At 28.7% G+C, this 21,090-nt stretch overlaps 1 pseudogene; it reads left to right on the forward strand.

Moving 5' to 3' along the window:
* The window catches only part of LOC142317991 (TATA-binding protein-associated factor 172-like), a 128,507-nt pseudogene that overhangs the window by 94,542 nt on the left and 12,875 nt on the right, over positions 1-21,090 (forward strand).

Genomic DNA, 21,090 nt, shown 5'->3' on the forward strand with positions numbered 1-21,090 from the left:
TATTATAATGATTAAGTGTACTCAATCTCGAGGTAAGTAATGAAAGAAAAAGAAGGAACCCTAATCTCAAAACAAAAGCTGTAATATATGGCAAACCATGGATACCAGTCACATGTTGCACAGGAGATTACTGTTCACCAAATAATCATGAGTTAAGATAGTAAATTATTTATTAAATATAATTATGGTAAAAGCTGAGGTGTGGATTAAATTTACAGTTAACATCTATAGGAATTAGACCTATATTCATATAAAAGTATTCATATGACCTATATTCATATAAAAGTTTAAAAACCAATTGAATATGTTAATTAATATTCAAATAGTCTCATGAAGAAATTGGAAGAATTTCAGAACCTATTTTACAAATGTGAAAGAAGGAAAAAATATCATATGAACATGGGAATGAAAACATTGTATTTCCGGATTCAGCTCTGATTTCTGATGAACAGTTAAATGAAGCCAAACTGAAATTCTTGAAATATAAATTTGATTATTTCATATATTTTTTTATCTAAAAATTGTTGTTATATGTTTAAAATTACACTTATCAAAAAACATCTTTCATAAAATAAAAATAAAAAATCAGGAATTCTGTCATACTTCTAGAGAGAAAATTGTAAATGTTAAGATTCAGTTGGTAAAGTTAATGTTGCATTTAAATAAGTATTTCTCATTTTATAATTTTTTGTTTCAGGTTCTAACATTAGAACAAATTCAACAATTGAGTGGACCAGCTTCACAACAATTACTTTCAAGTTGTAAATTAAAACCTAAAGTAGCTGAAAGTTTAGAAAGTAGAAGAAAATCGATACAAGGATCTGTATCACAGACAAGTTCTGATCAACAGCTATTAACAGTATCTACACAAGCAGCATTAGCTGGTGCTACATTAATGTTAAGATGTTTACCTGAAAAATTAAATCCAGTTATTAAACCACTTATGTAATCAATTAAACGTGAAGAAAATCAAGAATTACAATTATTTGCTGCTAAAAATTTAGCTGAATTAATGTTACTATGTGTCGAAAGAAATCCGTGTCCGAATAATAAAATTATTGCTAATCTATGTACATTCCTACGTTCCGATCCAGAATTTACACCAAAAATATTTAAAAAAGTGGATGGTGAATGTTCAAGTAGTAACGATTCCTCAAAACCTACTAATAATTCTGCTAATACCAGTAGTGTTAATAGTCATAGTAATTCATTAAGTTTTTTCAATAATACAGATAATTATAACGGTATATTAACGCTTCTTAATCAACAAAAATCAGCAGAGAAAGCAGCTTTTCGAAGAGCTAATTCAACTCGGGGAAGAGGTCCTGGTAGACCACCAATTACTGATATTCCAATCGAAGAATTATTTGGACCAGAAGATGATACACAAAAATTGAATAAAACCCAAAGAACTGGTGCAACATATGCTTTTACAACTATTGCATCTCATTTTGGTGCAAATTTACCAACTAAGCTGCCTAAGTTATGGGAAATAATTATTGAACATCTACAAGAAGTGGTCAAAAATAATAATTTTGGTAATTTTTTTTTTTTACTTTATTAACCTTAGTCGTTTGTTTATACTGTAATTAATAACTTTTTAAATGTGTCTTAATCTGTTGTAGTTTGAAAAAATATAAATGAAATAAAAAACTAATCATTCAGCATGAACTTTTATTAATTCATGATCCAAAGAATGATTTTAGTCTTTTTATAATGATTTAGAGTAAAAATTGTTTTTAAAAAATAATTAGCTTTAATAAAAATCAATTTTGTTAGTTTTTGCATTTTTCTGGCTAAGTATTCAATTAACAAAAAAATACTACCTGAGCAAACAGTATTTTTTAAGATTCCTTTTCTTATAGTGCCAGTTATTTACTTTTATTATTTTTAAGCTGATTATTGTAGTTGTTATAAGGTTGAAAGCAGTTGACTGTTAATCTTTACAGTTAGTTTACATTTGTTTGATTTATTTTTTATTTATTTTTTTTTTTAAATAATGTTTTCATAATTTGTAAGTTAAGTTAATGGAACAGTTATTGGTGTAATAATAGACTTTCTGATTTCTAAATTATTTATTTTTTAGTTTTGAGAATTGGAAAATTTTAATTTAGATTCATTTTAAACTCAAGTTTAAGGCTTAACATCTTAAAATGTTTTGATAGATTTTTAAAGAATCAAAACACTATTGTTTCTCACTGATGGCTGTTGTATGTGTATATTGTACTCACCATGCTATCTTTATAATAAGAACGTCTTTGTGACCTGTCATTAAATTAGATATTTTGTTATTAGCTAATTTTGGTATCATTGCCTATCTTTTCCACATTTTATTCAACCAATAGATTTAAAAAATATTTTATAAAAAAGCATTCAGTTTAATTGCCTAAACATGTCAATTCATTAATCTAATTCCATATTGAGTTTTTTTTGGTTTAAAAGTTCTCATCAGTTCTGTCCACAGAAAAACTTACAAAGTAAGAATTTTGTATCCGAATTTGCATCTGCAACATGATTTATGCTGTAGCAGATTATAGTTGTGATCAAAGAAATAGTTCATGTATTATGTATCATCAGATTATTAAAATAGTTTCTTTTACACCAATAACTGTTAAACTGATTTCTAAATGTGTTTGGAATATAGTTAATTGCAATATATATTTTCTTATTATTTATACTTGAGTTATATATATTCTTGTTATGTTCCCCCCACAATGATGAATTAAGTTTATCAGTATTTAATTATATCACCTATAAAATAATAAATAAAGTGTAGGAAGAAAGAAATGTAGGAAGCTACAGGAATAAAATTTATTAGACAAATTAAGGATATTCCTGATTACATTATTTGAAGAACAATGACATTCTCATTTGTTACTAGTGGTACAAATTATTCCCTTCAGAGTAGTCCCCAAGAGATATGACATACTCAAATGTTTATTCCAAACCTCAATATCTGTAGAAAGCATTTTTTTGGTATTGTCTTAAGTTACAATATTAATTATTGTTCATATCATCTATCATCATAAATCATCCTTTTAATAAGAACAGGAAAACATTGAAGAGTGCCATCTCTGGAGATATGAAGTCTACAGCTTCAGTATGGTGTTATTTTAACTAAGTAATCATAAATTAATAGTAAAGTGTGAGCTGGACTGTTATCATGGTGCAAAAGTCAAGAATGTTTCACCCATATCTGTGATTGTATTCTTCAGATTGCCTCTTATAAATAGCATAAAACTACTTAGTAATACTGTTTGATTGTACAATCTTGTCTCTGTCTTGGTTCTTCAAGAAGCTTCCATCAGGATGATTGGTCTTTGTGTCAAATCATAGCTCTGTACCCCCATCTCATCACCTATTTGACGTGTTTAAATAATTTTGAGTTATCAGCAATATTAGCTAATAAATATGCTGCAGTGTTACTTTTTTTGAAAATTCTCCCACACAAACTGTAAAAGATTCTCTTTTCTAATGGTGATTCGATTATTATTGATTGTACTTTATTTTGTCAATATTTTCATCAGTTGTCAGTTTATTAGGACATTAACTCTTGTTTTCAGTCTTCTTGAAATCGTTTGTACCATTCATAAATTTGAACTATGCAACTACAATGGTTGAAAATATTGATATACATTATAGACAATGCTGCCATCATGTGGGAAAAACATGAATTCATTCATAAAGACATAACATACAGAATTAAAAAATTTCTTTTTTTGTCACATGCTTATGTACCATAAAAGAATAAAAAATCATGAATAGTATGCCTAGAAGCATAAAATATTGATTAGTGTTGTTTCATAATATTAAATTTAATGATTGAATTAATGAATTTCATAATGAAATTCAAAATTCATCTCAATTCATTTTAATATGTTACAGTCCTCAAATATTAAATCTAATCAATTTTAAAACACTTTCTAATTAAATTTAATTTTTCCTGACCATGTATATTATGTTAGAATACTGCATTATATTCTTTACCTGTCTATTGTTAGTTATCATTATCGTTAATTATTTCATACCAATCATCATATTCCGTGGTTACTGATGGTAGATATCAAGTTACTTATTATTCTTTTATTAATCCATATCTTTATGTTTCTGTAAGTCTTAGTTTTAATTTTTTTTTTGTTTCAGTTAATGGCTATTGTCCCCGAATTGTTAAAATGTTTAAGAAATCCATACAGAGCAATTAGACACTTATCATCACGTTGTTTAGCCGTGTTATCAACATTAGATTCTGTAAAAATTATGCAAGCAGTTGTTGATTATATATTACCAATGTTAAATACTACAGATGATGATACTTGTAGACAAGGTGCTGCTGAAGCAATTGCTTGCATCATTGAAAAATTACAGTTTGATATTGTACCTTATATTGTGTTACTTGTGATTCCACTTCTAGGTAAGTTTTTCAGATTAAAATTATGTGCTTATTGAATATTAGTTAAATTAAATGTCAGTTATTATTTTTTTATTTCGTATTACTCAAGAAAGAGAAGGAAGATAGTTATGAGCAAGAGTATGAAAAAAATTTTATACTCTTTTGTTTGTTGACTTATGAGTTGAATAAACTTACTCTAACTTTATTTTTTGATTTAGTAATGGATAACTTAAGTTAATGTAAAATAAAAATTTAATTTACTTAAAGTAAGTGTAGACATAATCCTGAATGATGAAATTTATCTCTTTATATTTATTATAAACTGGCTGGTTGGGCTTGCTTCTTTTTTATCTGTTTGTGCCACTCAAGGACGTTTAGCAAGGTCGTTACTTTACCACAAAACATAAAAAGAGCAGTGAAAAAGAGTAACAACCAACCAACCAAAAACCTTCTTCTTGGAAGGAATATGCAAGTTTGTGGACCACTGGACCAAGTGCATTTACAAGGGAGGTGGCTATGCAGAAAAATGATGTACATATCGAATTCCTGCCTTTGTGTAAATAAATTGTAGAATGAAAAGTGTAGATAATTTTTAACTTGCCTTTGTCTTGTCTTCATGTATGATTCAGTGTTATTAATTGTACTGTAGCTATCAGAAATAAAATTTATTCTAATAACATGTATTTAATTGAAGATAAATTTTGGTAATGCAGAATCTTTTGTTGTGATAGATTGGTCCTGCTGCTAATCTGTGATTTGTTGGTGCGTTTAGTGTTATTTTAGATGAAGAATTTTTTAAAAATGGCACTAATGTTACAAAATTTTAAATTATTATTAGCAATTATTAAAAACATTTTATTGTCTTTTAGAAAAATCTTATTTATCTGGGCTTTTTCATGACTACAATGAAGCCTTTCTTCATCATAATTCTTTGGATTCTTGCTTTCTAATTCATATTTATTATTTTATTTAGAAAGTAATAAATTTTTCTACTGTATTATAATAATATGTATTAATTAATGTGTTAATATGTATTATAATTTTTCTACTGTATTATAATAATATGTATTAATTACATATTATGTAATTATGTATTAATTATTGTGTTAATATGTATTATAATTTTTCTACTGTATTATCCATTACTTGTTTTGCGTATTAGGAAAATAAATATGTTTTATTAAAGAAATCTAAAGATACAAAAAAAAAAATTAATTTTTTTTAATCGACCTACAACTTTGTGTACAAAATTTTTATTTATTTACTGATAATAAGACTAAAACATATTTTCTACCTTGTATTTGGACATCCTGTTATTTTATAGATTTATTAATATTTGATAAGGTAATTCATTATACCGCATTTTAAAACCCTGTTACCGAATGAACTTTTTCCTGGAACCTCCACAAAAATAAGTTCTATTTGTAGAGAATATTGTATTATTAGCCCATTTATTAATCATTTACTAAAATGGTATTGTTTAATGTTTTGTATAATAAAAGCTTCTTTTTTCCCCTAGGACGTATGAGTGATCATGAATCATCTGTAAGGCAAATATCTACACATTGTTTTGCAACTCTTATACAGTTAATGCCTTTAGACGGAGCTGTGCCAAATCCTCCAATGATGACAACAACACTAGTGCAACAAAAGGATAAAGATAAAGCATTTTTAGAACAATTATTTAATCCAAAAACAATACCAGATTATGTTGTACCTGTTAAAATATATGCAGAACTCAGATCATATCAGCAGGTCTCTTTTTTTTGCATGCTTGTCAACTTAATTTTCTTATTTGTTTCTTTAGAGTAAATATCACATAGAAGTAGTATTTTGTAAGCATGAGAATAGTTTTGTAAGGTTTATAATACCTATTAATCTTTTATCAGTTGGGTGTTTCATTATTCGATTAAATATTTGAAAGTTACATTTTAGACTAAACAATTATATGATGTTCCCTTTAAGTTCTTTATTTTAAATATATTATGTTATTTTACCATGCATAGTTTGTTTTGATGACTAGATTAATATAGATAGAGACAATAACCCCCAACTAAGACAACAGTCTCCTACTAAGTAAAGACCCTGTATACAAGTGTTTCTAGAAGAGGGGTATAAAAATTTAATTTATTGTATTTGACTATTCTTATAACTGATTCATCTAGAGCACCTGAAAATACAAGAAATACCAATCAGAACCGCATTTGTGAGAGTAATGATAATCATTATGTAGCCAATGCCTGTGGTGAACACAGTATAAAATCTTCATTTTGATAGGTTGGTATGCTAATGTGCAATAGCTTAGCTCACTGAAAAAGTCAACAGAAAACCATTCATTCCTCAATCTTCGTGGTAAGCCTGACATGAGAACTTGTTAATATGAGAATGAGTATACCTGTTTCAGAAGGGTTGTATCTTATTTTAGATCGTATAAATATTTTTGGATGTGACGCCTAACATGCATATATTAAGTAACTAATAAAGTATTCATGGTATAGTTGTTATTGTTGATTTTATTTCTAAGTGCAGAAGAGAATTCTGTATTTATTAATCAAAAAATTCAGTGTTAAATTTTCCAAAAAACAATATAAAGAAAATAAGCTGATTTAACAGAACAGGTATAGGATCTTATTTCTATTGCCGTACAATCGACTGCCTATTATAATGAGCATAATCTTGAAATGAGCATGCACAAAGCATATTATAACTAGTAGCCTATGTTAAGAAACAGCTATTTATAAGGACTAAACTTTGCACCCCAGCCCAAGTTGTGCTTTTTGTAGCCACCAGATATACGGGTTCTGTAAATAAAGTAATGAGACTGGTTCAGAAAAACCTTTTATTTGCAATCCAATTATGCATGTACTCTACCATCTTCAAAATAGTTCCCTTGGCAAGACACACAATGCTTCAAATGGTTTTCCAACGCTCCATAACAGTGTTGGAACTCAGAAACCGCAATATCCTTCAGATTGTTGGTTGCATTTATTTTTGTTTTCTACTGTTCCAAAATGGTATTCTTTGAGGTATTTTTTTAAGGTTGGGAACAGGAAAAAGACACAGGGACTTAAGTCAGGTGAATAAGCTGGTTGAGTAACTACAGGAATGTTTTTCTTTGACAAAAACACATTAACTGAGAGTGCAGTGTGACAAGTTGCATTGTCATGATGCAGCATCCAGTTGTCTTTGATGGCTGGTCTCACGTGCCCAACTCTTTTCCGCAGTCTTTCAAGAATTTCTCGATAAACATATTGATTTACAGTCTGTCTTGTAGGCAAAAACTCCTTATAGACAATGTCATTACTATCAAAGAAACAAATTAGCATAGTTTTGATTTGCTCATTTTTGTTTTTCTGGGATCTGGTGAGTTTGAAGTGTGCCATTCCTTGCTCTGGCATTTTGTTTCTGCGTTGTACTCAAATATCCAAGATTCATCACTAGTAATATCATTTTTTTAGAAAATCAAGATCATTTTCAATTTGTCCTAGAAGAGAGCAGCACACTTCCACCTTGTTTTTCTGTTCAGCAGTGAGGTTTTTTGGTTCCAATTTTGCACAAACTTTTTTCATGTCCAATTCATTTGTCAAAATTTGATGGACTGTGGTGTGATTCAAATTCAATTTTTCTGCAATCATTCTGACAGTTAATTGCCAGTTTGTCAAGTCTCAGTTTGTCAGTTCGCTCAACATTGTTGTCAGTTTTTGATGTTAACTGTCTTCCAGAGCATGGATCGTCCACAGCTGATTCCCAACCATCTGAAAATCTTTTAAACCACCTAAAAACTTGGGCCCATGACAGCATCATCTCTATATGCCCTTTCAATTTTAAATAAGTTTTAATAGCATTCTCACTGAATTTAACACAAAACTTGATTGCACAACATTGCTTAAAATTAGTATCACTCATTTTTGTAACGCACAAAAAAACTTGTTTCAAGAAATCTTGTTTATGTTTCACATGGCAACAATAAACTAAAAATATTAATACCTAATATAAATCAGCTGTTCATATAACCATATGTTTACTAGTAACTTTACAGTGTTGCCACTTTGGCTGCCAAAAAAACTAGTCACATTACTTTATTTGCAGACGTCATAAAACATAATTCTTGACAAATCACATGACCCACCTAATAAGTATCAGAGAATGATAATTGTATAGTAGAAGAAAACAATACTAATTAGAAAGAGATTATATACTAAAGAGGAACAATGTAGTGAAATAAACCGCACTCAATAGGATCTTATTCTAGATCTATTCAGTATGTGACTAATCATTAGAAGTCAAGGTATCTTAAACTAGGATGAGAGCAGTATGCTACCAGTCAAAGATTTTATGTTTACTATTAGCAAATTGTTTTCCTTCAGATAATAAATCTTCAGATGTGACTTAATAAACAGATGTGACTTCCCTAAGGGAAACCCTCCCATATCCCTAAAATTATGTGGTTTGTGGAAGTATTCAATTAAACTGCAAACTTAATAGATTTATTGGATCTTATTGGAAAGTCAAGAGGCAATTATGGTAAGTATTTTGACAATAAGCAAAGATAATTGAATTTAAAAGATAGTTGAATTTCAGAAAAATGATTTGACAAGATTATGTAGATTTAAGTAGAACTTAGTTATTATCATGATCTATACATGCGTATGATTTACAATAGAGTTTCCAGTTCATAGGGTAACTACAAACAGCATTGTTTAACTGATGATGTGGATTAGTGATTTATTAAGATAGTCTTTTGACACCTAATCCTTATTTCATGTCCTTTTATAATCAGGATTTTACTCCCTGAGACATTTTCATTGTTGTTAAATCATCAGGTTATGTAGTATGTAATTTATAGCCTTGATATTGACAAAGATTTCTACTGTATCTCTTGATTGCAGATATTTATATTGTGGGGTCCCCTATTTAGTTGCCCAATATAAATTTAAGCATACACTCATATCCAGCCATTATATAAAATATGCTAATACTATAAAAATTTATTAATAATTTGTCACATTAAATGCATACTTAAAGAATATTTTGGTTTTTCTTGCTTATGAGAATATAAAATTTCATTTTGATTATATAAATATTAAAAAAATGAGTCTTGAGTAAAGTAAATTTTATAAACGATTTTTTTTCTGCCAAATATCCTTAGTAGGTCTTCTTAGTACATTTTTAACTTGCATGTGGTGTTTCGTTTCAGGCTGGTGTAAATTGGTTAGCATTCTTGAATAAATATAAATTGCACGGCATATTATGTGATGATATGGGATTAGGTAAGACTTTACAGTCAATATGCATCTTAGCTGGGGACCATTATAATAGACAACAGCAATATAAGGTTTGTATCTAATAATTATATATATATTTAACTTTGTTAAAATATTATTTGTCTATTATTTCCCCATTATTTTCCTTAAATGTCTGCTGATAAATATTATAAATTTTATTATTATTCACTTATATTTATTGTATAAATAAATATCTGGAAAAATGTAACAGCTTTCTCAGGACATTTTTAATTCATGTTTTCTTTAGAAAAATCAGTGAATTTGAAATGGTTGATATTTTTCTAAGCTAGTTTTTTTTATGTTTTATTATTCCAGTTTTAACAGTTCCAAAACCTTGCAACATTTCTAAAAATCAGTTTTAAAATAAAACATACATTAATTCTTGACTTCTTAAATATGTAAATAAAAGGTTCGTAAAAAAAGTGTATATATGTTACTTTACACTGTATTCTAAATAACTCATTCCTGTAGTAAGGAAAGACAGAGTTATGACTATATCTAATGTGGCAGGGTTAAGTAAATTGTTTTAATTAGCTTAGAAATCTTTCTTAACTTGCAAGACAAGATTCTACTGGTCTAATGGGATGTGTGCTCTTTTTTGTAACCATTACTTTAATTTAACTTTCATTAAGCTTACACTGTCATTTTCATGATCAAATTTATCATTTTTGGTTTAAAAAAAATGTAAGTCCACTTATATCTGTGCTGGGTTCTTGTCAACCATGAAAACAATTGTCCACGCCTTTTCTTCTTCCACTCACAAAAATCAGTACCTGTTGTAGCATATTTTAGAAAAATAGCTGAGCTTGGGGTTGAGAAGTGTTTTACCTTGCAACTAGATCTGGGACTTTATATATGTAAACGGTTACATAAACTTATTTGGTTTTCCTTTATTTGGAAAGTCAGTAACATAACAGTTGTCTCTCCTCCTTCTATCCATAACATGTATCTTTCCAAGCATCCTCTCCACATCCCTGGCTATAATCCTTTTCCTTATTCCAGAGTTTGTTTAAATGTCACTTGGATTTCTGCCTATTTACTGTATTATGTTCATCAATATGTCCTTTCAGCTTCATTTGATTGCATCTTCTTTTAACCTCCAATGCTATCTAAGTATTCAAGGACTTAGGGTCTTGTAATTACTTAAGGGCTATTCTTTTCCCCTCTTTCCTTTCCATACAATTCTTATTTACAATATCATACCTAGCTAGCCAATTAGTTTCCATTACTGGCTAATTAAAATATAATGAATTCATAAATATATAAATTAAAATTCATAAAAAAAATCTTTTTAGCAGTTGCAGAAAAGGTAAAACAATTATATAAGCAATCAATTACATGTCTATAATTATTAAAGTTAGGTCAGCAGATATGTATTAGTAACAATGAAATGAAGAATTTTATTTTATGTTTGCTGATAATATATTATTGATTTTCTAATGGATCAGTTTTTCTTTCCATTAGAAAAATTTTGTTTATCTTAATAAATTAATTTTTTTCCCAATTTATACTTTACTTGACAAAAAAACAATAAAACAACTTTCTGTTCACTCTGTGTTTTTGTGTTCATCTTATTTTATTAGTATTAGATGCTACTAGAGCAACTAATTTGTAGAGTATATTTTTATGCATACATATATATATTTTCAATAGATTAACAAAAGTCCAGACTGTGCACCACTGCCATCATTGGTAATATGTCCACCTACATTAACTGGTCACTGGGTGTATGAAGTTGATAAGTTTATATCACAAGAATATCTGAATCCACTTCAGTATGCTGGTCCACCACTTGAACGAGAAAGGTAATTGACAATTTTTTTATATATGGATTTATTATTTAATTACTTGTTATATTTTGCTACAAATAATCCATTCCTGCAAATAGATTTTTGGTAAAAAAAACCTCCTATAAATTAAACTAACTATTGAATATTTAAAAATATTTCTTGAATAGATAAGGATGATAACTTGAGTAATCTATGTACTAATCATATTTGTTTTTTTTTCAAATTCTAAAGTTTTAAAAAAAAAAAATAAGCTCTTCAAATGAATTACACAATAAACAGTATTTATTTTTATTTAAAAATGAAATTATTTTCCTATAAGAAAAAAAACATAATTGCATTGTGTAAATCTGTGGTCATTGTTGATAAGTAAGGAATATGATATATTTTATTACCTAGTATATTATATTAGTAGCACTGAAAGCCTCCACCCAAAAATTTTATGTAACAGCCATTTTAACCACTGTATCAGTTGCTGTATCATTATTGAAGGATTCATTGTTTACTGGAGTACTGTATTGTACTTAGATTAGTAATCAATGCATTCTTTTTAATATGATTTATTCATTTTACAGATTACGATCAAAAGTAAAAAAGCATAACCTTATCATTGCTTCTTATGATATTGTCAGAAAAGATATTGATTTTTTCTCAGCTATAAAATGGAATTATTGTATTTTAGATGAAGGACATGTTATTAAGAATGGAAAAACGAAGGTGAGAATTAAAAATATATTTTGTTTATTATTTACTAACATTTAAATTACCCATATCAATCAGGCCTATAAAAAAATTTCAGAAACTACCAATCGTGTTTAGCAACACGTAAATTTTTTAAGTTGGAGATTTTTTTGTTTTTATGTAATTGCACTACACTTTGCAGTTATCTCATAAACAGTGGAAAATGAATATATAAATATTTTTACTAGTAATAGTAAAAATGTTTACTATTACTAGTAATATATCATTTCTAAAATTACTAGATTAAATTTAACTTAACCAAAACTTACAAGCTGTTATAAATACTGTTTTACTATTCTGTAACAGGCTTAAATTCAATGAAACTGTTATAGCTTTTAACGTTAGTTTGCTTGTTATTTTAATGTTGATTTTTAACAAAACATAAGTAATGAAATGTAATAGAAATAAAGTAAATAGATGTATCACTGAATATAAATATAGGTTGAGAAAAGACTGTGGAGGTAGAAGAATTTTGTTGTTGGGTAAATAGAATTACTAAAGATGGACAAAGCAGGAGTGATATAAAATGCCGCACAGGCAAAACGAACTTTCAGTCAGAAATATAATTTGCTTATATCAAAAATTAATTTAAACATGAGGAAAGCATTTTTGAAAGTATATGTTTGGAGCATAGTATATAGATATACTATATATACTTTATATAGGAGTGAAACTTGTATGATCAGAGTACCTGAGAAGAAAAGATTAGAAGCTTTTGAATTGTGATGCTATAGGAGAATGTTAAAAATCAGGTGGGTGAATAAAGTGACAATCGAAGAGGTATTGCGGCAAATTGATGAAGGAAGAAGCATTGAAAATATATAGCTAAAAGAAGAGACAGACTTATAGGCCACATCTTAAGGCATCCTGGAATAGTCACTTTAATATTGGATGGGAAAAATTGTGTAGGCAGGCAATGTTTGGAATATGTAAAACAACTGTTAAGGGTGTAGGATGTAGGGGGTATACCGAAAGGAAACGACTGGCACTAGATAAGGAATCTTGAAAAGCTGCATCAAATCAGTCAAATGACTGAAGACAAAAAAAATTTGATCTTTAGTACAGTATTATACAGTATTAAAATACACTTTTGGAACTAAAAAGACTTAAACAATATAAGATAAGTTTATTTACTGACTGCAATTCAAGTAATGGACCTTATGTAAGAAAATACTAAGTGTTCAAATAGTAAAATCCATTATAAATCTGCTGCTACAAATATTACTCTGGCCTTCTCAGCTGAGTTTAGAACAAAAAAATGATTTATTTTGCATCAAGTAACTCCAAGCTGATCCCTGTCCAAGTTTTCAATCAGTCTAATTTTGAATGTGCTAAAACGAATTCAGCCTTGTTAGTTTACATCCAAGATGTGTGTTCAATAATCTATTTGTAATGGGCAAGAAACAAAATGCAAAATTGTGAAAAAAATTTTGTAAACATTTAAACCAGATGTTATTAAAATAAAAAATGTATTTCTTTAGTGTGACATGTTCAGTAATAGCTGACATTCTGTACCTACATATCAAAAGACCAGTCTCGTAAGTGAATAAAAAAATTTGTGTAGGCATTATCCTTGTTGACATTTTAGAGTGAGAAACAGCTATCAGTGCTATAATTGTTATAAATAGATCATTATAAAGAAATTCTTAGAAATAATTAAGAACTAAGCAGCTAAGCTAGACTTTCATATAGAATCATTTTTTAATATCTTACTCTGTGGGTGCATATCACAGAAATCATTACTTCTCTTATGAATTCTTATTGATTAAAAACCACCACTATCCACTGTACAACCCTAACCTCACCAATGCTGACTTTCACCTGTTTGAAAAGTTAGTGGGATATCATGGGAAAATTTATTTTTCCAATGTTGTAGAAGTGAAAGAAATGATCAAAGCTTTTTTGGGAATTGGGACAGAAACTTATATAGAGGCATTTGATACTTATACACTGGTGAAAAAGTTCTTATCCAACCTCAGTTTTGTAGGAAATGAAAATATAAAAATTTAATTTTTTGTATTTGATATAAAATATTTTTGTAAATTGAAAATCATGTTAGTTGTAAAACATCTCTTATTATCTAGATAAATATCCAAATTCTGTTGCATTTTATGCTTGAAAGTTACTATATACGAAAAAATTCAGTTGTATTGAAAAAGAAAGCAGTTTTATTACTTTGAGTGTAAACTTTATCTGTAAATACACTGACTTTAGCAAATACTAGTAAAAGAGATATAACTGAATTTTTAAAATTTAAGGTAAAAACAAATTAAATGAGTTTCCATGAGCAAAAATTTGGTTGGTGGAGCAAAATTTGCATTTCATTTGCTGTTTTGACCAGAATAGTTTGGACTGTATGGTAGTTGCTAACATGATGATATCTATGTTCCCTAAATATTTTAATGTTGTTATCAATAATATATGTATTCATTGTAGCTGGCACATAGACAAAGTGCAAATGTGACAATTTGGTCTGTTACTATCAATTTCCTTTTTGCAGTGTAACAATTCTCCTGTTAAAAGATTTAACTTTAATGCTTTTGCAGCCCATTATTGTATTAAATGCAGTTAGGTTTTAACAAAATATTGAAAATATTTATTTTTAGATAATTCTTGAATATTTATGGCTCTGCTGTCTATGAATGAACCAATACCATTGTATAAATCAGACCGTTCCTTGCATGTCTTCATAATTTGGTTAAGAAAACAAGTTTTTTATTGGGATTAACTGTTTGAAATTGTAATTTTAAAAAATATGTGCTGCCTACCATGAATCAACTATTTATAGTTTCATTTCTACTCTTACAGGGTTGTTATAGAGCTGTCAGTGAGAATAACTAGACTGCTTTTCTTTTATATAAAATACGGTTTATTTTAAATTACTTGTACTTTTTCATTTGAAAATTTGTGATTGTATAAAATAAGCAGCGCCATAATAATTTTAAAAAACTTTGCTGAAATTTTTTTCCAGTCTTCAAAGGCAATAAAGCAGTTAGTGGCTAATCATAGATTAATATTGTCTGGAACACCCATACAAAACAACGTGCTTGAATTGTGGTCTTTATTTGACTTTTTAATGCCAGGATTTCTTGGTACTGAACGACAGTTTACTGCAAAATATAGTCGACCGATTCTAGCTAGCAGAGATCCGAAAAGTTCTCAACGTGATCAAGAAGCTGGTAATTATAAATTAAGTAATTTATTTATTATGAATGAGTGTGTGTTTTTATTACAAAAATCATATCTAGTTTGTTTTTTCTAAATATTCACATTGTAAAATTAAAGCTTAATTATCCGGTAATTTTCAAGTTAATAAAATAGATAAGTCATAATAGCTCCCATAATAATGAGATTTATTATTTACTTTTTAACCACTTTATCTCTCTTAAGAATTATTAATTTAACTAGCTTACTCATTTCTCTATTAAATTGTATTGGTTAGTTATTGTATTCACGTCTTAACATCATTAGTATGTAGTACATGAGTAATATATGACAAACAACTAGTAACATATTTCTTATAGTTTGTTAACTTTTGTTTCATATGTGGTATCTCCTTATTAGCAAATTTTATAAAACTTTCAACTTCAGATACTTTCTAATTATTAAGTAATTTCTTAGATTACTAAATTTCTCCTTTTTTCCATGCACACTCAGTTCACTAAATTAAATTTCTAGGTGTTTATTATCTGTAAAACATTAATTGATCACATTAATAATAATAATCCCATTGATCATATTTGGTTGAAACATAGCAGTTATTTCACATCTTGTGTCATAATGCTCAATTGCTACCATAACTCATTTATAAACTAGAAATTTGTTAGTGCTTATTAATTTGTTCTAGTAGGTAGTAGTATTTTTATTAATATGTAAGTTATGCTAGGTTGATTTGATTATTCCAGCACAATGGTTTTATATTGCACAAGTGGCCATTTGTTAAGTTTAAAATTTAAGATTTTTTAAAATTTTTATTTTATTTCTCAACATTCTCACTTTGCAATTAAATACATGTTAGACCAACAAATTTCTAGCTTTTTAATGCATTTGGTATAATCTAATTTGTCTACTCTGTAAAATAAGTGGTTGTTTTAGCTTTAACCTTGTCATTTGAAGTAAATCTTTGTCCAGCAACCCATTTCATCAGATTTGGAAAGAGGAATTAATTGCCGGAAGCTTAATACAGCAGATGTCAAAGCATAGGTGATGCAGATTTGCAGCAACAACCAGGACTTATGTTTAGGCACATTATCTTGTGAAAGAGCACTTTCTTTTTGGCCAAATGTGTCCAAAAAGCCACATCTGAGCGTGAAAAAGCCACATCTGAGCTGAATCCTTCAGTTGGTTCAGTAGTGAATTGTAATGTTTGTACACTTACCTTCTTCCAACTAGACTATAAGCACCACACCATGAAAAACGTAATCATGATTTTTTCTGGAGATTGAACCACTTTTACTTTCTTTGGCACACTTTTACTTATCTACTCTATCTAGTCTCTGACATGCAATGGTAAATTCATGTTTTATCTACTGTTATAAAATGTCAAAAAATTCAGCTGAATCACGTTTAAATAAGCCTAAACACCCTTGAAACATGTTAACAAATGGGCACCAGTCAAGTGGAAAGCCTTTTCATACCCAAAACATCGTGTAATTATAGTGGACACGATCTATTGAAATTTTTCCAATGTTAACAAGCTCACATATGTTAAGTCAGCAATCTAATATGGAATTGTGAATTTTTGTGAAATTTCATCAGTCAGCGAATTTTGGTCATCCCAAGCAATCGCCATCTTACGTGGATGTATGACCACATTTAAATTCAGCTGTACACTTTTGCACCATTGAAAACAAAAGAGTAGAATCCTTTAAAGTGTAATCTGACCCTTTTTTTATGTCCATCAGGGTTAAACCTTATAAAACAAAGTAATGCATAACAGCTTGAACTTCAATTTTATTCATTTTTCAAAAAATGTCAAAACTTGTTTGTTTTATTCGATTGCCACAAGCAAGCAATTAAATGCACACATCTGAAATTTCACAATATGCCATCTAAAGGATCATATCTGACAAATTTCATAGTCATTTGATCAATCATACTTACCCCATCTGTGCATCAGACCAAGAATTTTCCAAATTACCCAGATATAAATAAATATATATTACTTTAGCATGCTGGCTTACAAATTTGTTGGTCATGGATTCCTGCATTGGTTTAGGTTTTTTATCTTATTTTTCATTAAAATATGTGTTCATAATATGTTCAAAATGTAAAAAAAATAAATAACTTAGATTTATTATTTTTGTTATATTTGTTGTAAAGGTGTGTTGGCAATGGAAGCTCTTCATAGACAAGTTCTTCCATTTGTTTTAAGACGAATGAAAGAGGATGTACTAAATGATCTTCCACCAAAAATTACTCAGGTATAAAAATTTTACTTTTAAGAATTTATGTTTATAAATACTGACTATGAAAATTAATAAATAGATATGTATTCATGCTCAAATAAGGCCAACAAATATGAAGGGTGATATTAAAACATAACAATACAACAAAACAAAGGTACTCAGTAGTAAAAATATAAAATGATAGTGATACTGTATTAGAAATCACATTGCAATATTTTGTATGTATCCAATTTGGATACAAGTACAACATTTTAACAGTTACAGAGAAGTAACAACCATTCTCAGATAATCTACTCTTTGATAAAACTTTACATATTTAGCCAAAATACTGGCTTTTAATAATTAAACTTTGTATTTAACACTCACTAGAATGATTTTATATTTCAGTTCTTTTTTTTTTCATTAAAATTATTATTAGAAATTATTGCTGTTGGCTTGGATTAATCTGAATTAATTGGTTTATACTGTACATATATTCTTTTTTTTAATGTATTTAATTATTATATTTTTTGCAAACGTAATAACATATTAATAAAGTTTATTATACCTAAATTAGGAATAAGATCTCCATCATCATTTATATCTAGCTGTCAATGATTCCTGTATAGTACTATATACAGTAAATTTATGTTACTTAATGATACAGCACCATCCCCTTGAGATTTAAAATTCTGAAAAAATCTCAATATTAATAATAAAATTCTATTTTTGACTTATAGTATGCATAATTACACGTATACGAGGGTGAATAAAATATAAACTGAAATTTTTGTTGTCATTGACGCATGGCTAATGAAGAGGGGCATGGCTTCTCAGTGTTGTATGTAGGGATGTGTGGTGGGGATCCCACTTAAAAAAGCCAACTCACTACTTTTTCCTATTCAGAATCATAATATCAGATCAGGAGGTGTCATCGTGTGTTATGCTACTATGTATTATTAAATTTCTCACAGCAAAGGGTTTAAAACCATCAAAATTGTGAGAAGACTTCAGGCACAGTCAAGGTAAACACATTTAAAAAGACTCAAGTGTATGATTGGCCAATCATACACTTGAGCCAAAAGTTTTCAGAAGGACGAGAACTAGTTGAAAATGAAGGTCACTATCATCACCCAAGGACAAGTGCTACTCCTGAAAATGTTCTCATGGTTCATCGCCTTATCAAGGATGACCGTCGATTAACAATTGCAGAAATTGCTTCTGAGATCGGAATAAGCTATAGCAATGCTCAGGCAATCATTACTGGTGACCATAGATTTAAAAAAGTGGCAAGACGATGGGTCATTCATATTCTCACCAAAGGTCAGAAGCTCTATCAGCTAGAGGTGTGCAAGCGGTTGTTACCAAGTTGAAGGAGAATTTTTTTGCATCAAACCATGATCTGTGATAAAACTTGGGTGCATCATTACACCCCAGAATCAAAACAGGCAAATATGGAATGGCGAAAAACAGAAGAAACTTCACCTATTAAATCCAAAACTTGACTGTCAGCTGGAAATGTTCTGGCCACAGTATTTTTTTATTTCAAAGGCCTTTTGCATGTTGATTTTATCCATGAACATTGTACAGTGAATTCTGCATACTACTACCAACTTTTAGATAAAACATATATACCGTGACTATCTTTAATAATAACTCTTTACAATTTTTCACCATGTATCAAAACTTTTTATTCAGAGATTATAAAAATAAAATTTATTAAAAATATGAAAATTATTACTAATGTCTTTTTGATTGCCATTTATTTTTAGTTTTTATTACATTTTTATTTTAACTGATTTTTATAATAGCCATGAATTATTAATCATTCTTTTTTATTCTTTTGAAATGGACATGCAAACTATGTATGTATGTATATATTTAAATTCTATTAAATAAACCACCTAGTACAGAATATTGAGATAAGACATATCTTACCTTAATTTTTCATGAAAGTACTTTCACAGGATCCCGTATCCTCAGTCATGATAGAAATAATTCCGTTATTGCTATCTGTTGCAGTTTTTATAAAGCCACCTCCCTCAAACAACTGATGGTTTATCATATTGAAATTTTGTTTGTATTTAAATATAGAATATACTTTTAATTTTATGTCATCTTTATTAATTTCTAAATTTGTGTTAATATCAGAAATAGAATTTTTTTATTTTTCAGATGGTCTGCCATATTAGATAACCCTAATTTATAATTTTTTTATTTTCTATAATATTCAAGAAATCTAGTTTTAAAGAATTTTTTTTTGGTGCTATGTAAATACAATCATAATCATCACATTTAATTTTATAAATTCCACAAGATTGTTTATCTTATTCTTTTATTTATTTTTGGTGTGAGGGAGATATTCTTATAAAAACTGCAACAAATGACAACACTCATATAATAAATTAATAGACAATTTTCATTATTTTAATATTTTTAATACGTTGTTTAATTAAATATTTCAATCATGACTGAGGATGTGGGTTCCAGCAAAAGAACTTTCCTGGTAAAATTAAGATAAGATATGTCTTATCTCAATGTTCTATTCTAGGTGGTTTTTTTTTTCATCTTTTGTGATCGCAAAGAATCACTTTAGTCAGCCCATTATTAAAGTCTGTTCGAATGGACTGTAAAGCCTTGCAATCCTCCCAGTACTTTTTCATACATTTCGATCTCCATGTCCTTTTTGGTAATGAAAATGTTAGTGTTGTGAGTTTCTTTCTTATACGAGTGTTTTTGTCCTTGATTTTTTTTGTTTAATTTTATTTTGTTGGTTGTGTCTTCTGGTATAAGGCGAATTTCCTTCAGATCCTCTCTTATTTCTCTGACCTATTTGCATCCTGTCTTGGTGTTTTTCTTGTCAAAATTGTATTGTATCAACTGTTTCAGAAGTCTTGAATCTTGCATCCTCATGATGTGTCTAAAGAATCCTAGTCTCCTCTTACACATAGTATCAGTGATGGATTCTACACGACTTTGTTGGACACGATCCACCGCTGCCCATTTTTCTGGTACTTTTTGTTAATCCAGATTCTTCCAATCCTTATTTTGATTTCCTGAAGTCTGTCAGTCTTTGATTGTTCATTCAACTGGAAGAGTGCTGCATATGTGGTTTCTGGTTTTATAACTATGTTGTAGTGTCTTATTTTTACATTTATGGATATACATTTTTTAGTGTAGATGTACTTGTGTTTTAGCTTTGTCAATGTTGTTTGCTAGCATGGCCAAGTCATCATTGAAAACAAAGCAGTTTGTTTTGATTTTTCGGCTTATTTTTATTTTTGGGGGTGAATTTTTTGAGCCATTCCCTCATTACCATCTCCAGAGCACAGTCCTGTTTTGATCTCAAATGGTTCTGACAGTTCGCCTCTTAATTTCACTTTTGACTTAGTGTTTGTGACAGTCAGTTTTATATTGTTTATTAATTTGTGATGTAGTCTGAGATGTCTTGGAATTTTTAGTAGGGATTCTCTGTGGATGCAGTCTTAAACTTTCTTGAG

This window comes from Lycorma delicatula, chromosome 1, assembly GCF_047948215.1.
Source record: "Lycorma delicatula isolate Av1 chromosome 1, ASM4794821v1, whole genome shotgun sequence".
NCBI classification, from domain to species: Eukaryota; Metazoa; Arthropoda; class Insecta; order Hemiptera; family Fulgoridae; genus Lycorma; species Lycorma delicatula.